Genomic DNA, 5,777 nt, shown 5'->3' with positions numbered 1-5,777 from the left:
AATAGAGTCTTTTGTGTTTATTACTGAGATTATGATATTCAGTTGGGAGGGCAACATTGTCCTTGAATGTGTCTATATGTATGTATGTGTAATGGTAATGTAATTTGAATTTGAAGATCCCTTTGTATTGGCAAACATAACAGGTACTTAGCACTTAGTAATTAATCAAGCCTAATCAAGTTAAAGAAACAGAAGGTGTGATTCCCTGTGGCTGATGTAACAGGAAGGGGGTGAATAGGAAGAAGCAATATTGTATATAAGGAAAGACCCTATCTGGGAAAGACAGATCTTCTTGGAGAAAGCTTTGTGGATGCAGAAGCTGCTGCCACTGGGGAGGTTGAAGAGGGAAAGTCCTCCCAGCCCCCTTACCCTCCCCAACCCCCCTACCCCCCTACTCCCCTTACCCCCAGGCTGGAGACACTGATTTTTATTTGGAGAACCTGGATGAAGTGATTTTGATTCTGAGAACCAGCTGAAACTTCTGCTGAGTCCGAGCACCAGCTGGAGCTGCTGAGGAGGCTGCTGAAGATTTCTGAGGGCCAGCTGGAGCTGCCAAAGACCAAGGAAGCATGACTGTGATGCTGTTACTTTGCAAGAGTCTGTTTGTGGCTTTGTTAAGCCTTGACTTCCCGGGAAGAGACTGTGAAGGATTTAAGGTGGACTAGATGCTGTGAGTTTCAGTGTGGAACAGGAAGTGTGTGGAGAACTGGACAAGGACCTGGGATCTGTATGCCTTTGAACCCAGGTGACAGTTTGGTGCATCCAGGTAGGATCTGGGACCATGGAAGGGGATCCATGGAATCTGAGAGACCACTCTGAGTCAAGCTGAAAGAATCCTTTACTTGGATGCTGTGTACTGACTGAGAAATTGTAATTTACTAGTGACCTAGGGTTAGAGGGCTTCTGTATTTTCTGATGATTGAATAAGTGAATGATGACTGAATAAGTGACTGATTTATTTAACTTAGTATTCCCCATGAGTGGAGAACTTTGACTATTGTACTTTGTGTCCCTTAAGGAGGCAAACCTCCTTAAGGATGATTGAATGATTGATTTACTAAATGATTGTTCTTTGCTCGAAACTTTGTGACCACTGTGGTGGAAACTGTGTGGCCATTTTCTGTGATAAGTTGTTGTGAAAGCTATATTTTTATTTTCTGTGATAAGTTGTAACATTGTGAATGCTGCACTTTGATTTACTGTGAATATTTTGCTCTGATTTGTTATGGAATAAAGAGTGTTCACTATACTGTGTAATCAGAACCTTAAAAGCTGTTCACCGTAGCATTCTTCTGGAAAGCTGCTCATGCTGGGCTTTACATTATGTATATACACACGCATATATGTGCATATGTATATATAATTATATGTATATAAACATATATGCACACATGTATGTGTGTATATGGTCAATCCTCAAAAAATATGTGTTTTAACTTTCGTGACTTCAAGTATTTGTGTGATTTTATTAGTAACCTCATTTTCACTTTGGTGTTGGCAGCTGCGCACATCTGTGGCTATGTGCAGTAAACAATGAGAGGTGTATGATCCCAAGTTTATGGAGTAACTGGTTTCTTACTAGGTGCTTCACTGGACTTGTTCACCCAGCTGTTGTAAAGAGCTCCCTGTGCATTTGTTGTATATTTTCATTGTTTGCCTTTAAAACTCAAGTTTTGTGTTGTAATTATACACCCGAAGCTCCATGCAAAGTCTAAGGCCAAGTGTGCAAAGTCAGCAAAGAGGCTTAGTGAGAAAATAGAGGTGTTAGATAAACTTCATGTGGAGATGCCTGCAGGCACTGTCTGTCTACCTTGAGTTTGGTGTTAACAAATGTGATTAGCTATAGCTACAGAAAGAAGCAAAGCACTTGTGAATCCAGTCTAGAAAGTGCTAAATTAACTTCTCAAGTGCAAGATGAGAGAATTGAAAAAAAATGGAAAATGAGCAAAGTTTGTGGGTGAGTTAATGTTTTGTTAATGTCAATATGTTAATGCATTGTTATAAAGAATTGTATGTGCAAAAGTGCATTTTCAGCACTCTCTAGCAAAAGATTATAGGTTTTGGTGGATATGGGAATGTAACCCCTTATTTCCCATAGGTTCAATGTATCAACATTCCTATTTTTACTTTCATGTTGCCTTCTAGGAACATTACCCCTGTGAAAGTTGAAGATTCTCTGTCTCTCTGTCTCTCTGTCTCTCTGTCTCTCTGTCTCTCTGTCTCTGTCTCTGTCTGTCTGTCTGTCTGTCTGTCTGTCTGTCTGTCTCTCTCTCTCTCTCTCTCTCTCTCTGTGTCTCTCTCTCAAGAAGAATGAAGATTAAAAAAAAACAAAGGCCTATGGAAGGATCGGTGTACACACTACATAAACTTGACATTCAAAGTGAGATTTAACAACGCTTCTTGATTTCCTTTTTCATTTTCTTCATTTTCTAATGATGGAAAAGCCACAATTAACCTAACTAACCTTTGTTATCACAAAACTATGACAAAGAATTTTTCAGAGTCAGAAAATCATTTTTCCAAGTAAAATGGTTTCCTATTAACACTCAAGTACTTTTAAAATGTAATCAATAATATCATCCTCAATCATTATGACTAGTGTAGAAATCTGTATATTAGACTTTGAATTTTTAGACTTTAAGGTATAAGACAAATTTAAGGAGGCCAGAATGTACATCCACCCCTATGAAACTATATTGAATGATGGTTCCTCTCATCTCCCTCCTACTGCCATCAATTCTCTCTTTCTTTTTTAATCATGATCACTCTTTCAGCTTTTATGTTTAGTAGCAATTTGAAAGGTTCCCCAAAAGGTTAAACTTAAAACATCTGTTCAATAAAACTGTCATGCCAAATGTTTTAAACATCCAAGTTCAGAGATCTGTAAGATATCAAGATAATAAGATAATATTGCCAAACAAGAATATAATTTAATTAAAATAATATTTTGGCAAACTAGTTCATGAATCATCATTGCAGGGAATCAGAGATATTATGGTGATAGAATGACATGATAAGCAATAATAGCCTTTATTGCCTCTATGATGGGAGAATTCCAGACTTCGCACATATTTTGAGAATGAAAGTACTACTGCATGGACCTCCTCATACCTGAGACCCCTCAGTCAAGTGTAGACATCAGCTATGATTCAATTCAATTCAAAAAATATTTGTTAAATACCTCTAAAGGGTAAGACTTTCTGCTAGGTGCTATGGACTGCATCTGTGACTTCATTCTTCTAGGAAGCTCCCAGATGTGGAAACTCCAGCTCCCAATGCAGTTCATCACTTTTCTCTGCAATTTATGGTCTCAGAGAGTTTCCTGGAACATTGAGCATTAAGTGACTTGCTCAACATCATATTAACCAGTTTATGTCAGGTCTTCCTGGCTTTTAGGGTCAGTTGTCTATCCATTTCCATTCATTGCCTTGACAAAGACAAAACAAGAAACTATCTTCCCTCAAGGAGCTTTATTCTATGGAATAAAAAAGTATATAAAGATAATCTAATGCAAACTATATAAAGAAGGATTTCAGGAGAAAGTGCTGACTACTGGAGGATGAGCAAAAGCCTCATGTAAGAAGGAGTACCTGAGTAGAGCCATTTAAGGAGCAAAGAATTGCAAAGAGCAGAGATGAGGAGAGAGAGCATTCCAGAAATGAAGGATAGCCTATGAGTCTAATGAAGACATGGAGAAGAAATGTCATGGCAGCGAATAATGAGGGTGTCAATTTGGCTGAAATGTTGAACGTGAGAGTAAAGTGAGAAAGATAAGCTGGAGTCAGCTTGGGAGGGATGTTAATTTTTACCAGAAAAGTTTGTATTTTATCCAAGAGTTGCTAGAGAGTCTTCTCAATCAGGCAAGTCTAGTTATTAGAGAATCTTCTCAATCAGGCAAGTCTAGGGTGGCAGGTACAAAATTAATTGGTATGATCTGAGGCCATCAAAGGCATTATGGCTTTATAATACTTTTGTTATTTATGTATTCATAGGTCTTTATAGGTATTAGAACTAGCTAGTGAAGTTAAATTTCTGGGTACTAAATAGGAATGATTTCATTAACTATAAATTTAAGAAGGCTTGTACATGCAAGGGTTATTTAAATCACTGTCAAGGCTACTGTGGTCTCCCTCCCCTCATCCTCTGCTGGTCTTCCAGGTAGTTTCAGTGGCCTTTCATCTAGTGTTAGATTGGATCCACTTCCTATGAGAAGTGTTTCTTACTATTTTTTGGCAATTATCTATCATGTATACCTAAATAATCCTAAATAAAAGGAATGTGATATAAAGGCAATGGATAGAATGGCAAATTGTTCTGAGAAAAATTGAGAAAAGAGAGAAAACACTGTAGGTGCTTTCGTTGGACTAGATACTGTTGAGTTCCCTTTTTTTCCCTTAAAATTCTATGTTTCAGTTCTTTGCTATTTCTAGTTAGTGCTGTTTTATACATGTCTGATTGTGTTCGCAAAGTCCTAAGTATAACTCCAAATTTCTTTCAACAGTGGTGGCACTGAACTTTGCCATTGAATTGCAATGCAACTTCCTAGGGTCCACCACTGTTGCAGGTAGTCTCCTCTGCCCCCAAGTCATGGGGCATATTGCTTCCAGATCACCACTTCCTTTTTCGATTCATTTGTGCCAGGTTGACTCTATGTTATAGCAGAAAGAGCACTAACCTGTGAGTCAGGAAACCTGGTTTCAAATCCCTTGTCAATAACTTACTTGCTTTATGACCTCTCTTTCTGGACCTCAGTTTCCTTCTTTGGCAAATTAGGGACTTGAACTGGATAATCTCTAAGGTCCTTTCTAGGTCTGATGCCCTAAGATTCATGAAAAAAAACAAACAGCCTACATCTCCTAGTTTAATATTCTTCTTCTTGCATTGCCTGAGGTGATGCTGTGTCTTTCTCACTTGCTCATCACACTGAAAACTCTTTTGCAATGAGCAATGAGGCTAATCAACTGGCTACTTTTCAGAACCTCACCATTGGTACATGTCTTACCCTGACTTGCAATTTATGTGAAGTTCACTTTTTAGGTGACATTAAATAGCTTAAAAAGCTGTCTGTGATTTCAAGTCAAGTCCATGTAATTCAAATCAATTCAATGATAGAAGGGTCTACATTATGCCAGTCGTTCTTGATTCTGGGGAAACTGACAAAAATTAATAGTCCCTGTCTTCAGAGAGCTTTATTCCCTATTTCCAGGAAAGTAACTTAACTTAGATGCCTATGTTGGGTGGTCAACATCATGTCATCTCATTTTCGAAAGGACATGTTGTTGTTATTGTTAGTAGCCAGCATTTACATAGTACTTTAAGGTTTACAGAACACTTTACATATGTCATCTCCTTTGATTTCATAACAGCTTTGTGAGGTAGGTGCTTTTATTATCCCCACTTAACAGATGAAGAATGTGAGACAGAGAGGCTATGTGTATAGTAAGTATCTGAATATATATAGTAATATATATAGTACTAATATATATATATATATATAGTATCTGAAGTAGGATTTGAACATTAGAGTTCCTGACTATAAGTCCAGCACTCTACCTTCTATTGACCAAACTTTTTGATAGCTCTAATTAATGGGAGAGGTAGCATAATGTAGTATATAGTCTAAGAATCTAAGATAGATTCTTAATTTACCTGGGGTCTGTGAACTTGTTTATATAAAATAAAATGTTGATAACAGTATTTTGATATAATTATTTTCCTTGGTGATCATATGGATTTTGTTTTCTGCTTTTAAAACCATCATTTTGACAAGGGATCCA

The sequence above is a fragment of the Petaurus breviceps genome, unplaced genomic scaffold (assembly GCF_028583685.1).
Source record: "Petaurus breviceps papuanus isolate PSGF00001 unplaced genomic scaffold, PetGlider_PUasm1.0 174, whole genome shotgun sequence".
In the NCBI taxonomy this organism is placed as follows: Eukaryota; Metazoa; Chordata; class Mammalia; order Diprotodontia; family Petauridae; genus Petaurus; species Petaurus breviceps.
The sequence above is the reverse complement of the archived record's forward strand: the minus strand, read 5'-3'. Positions refer to the sequence as shown.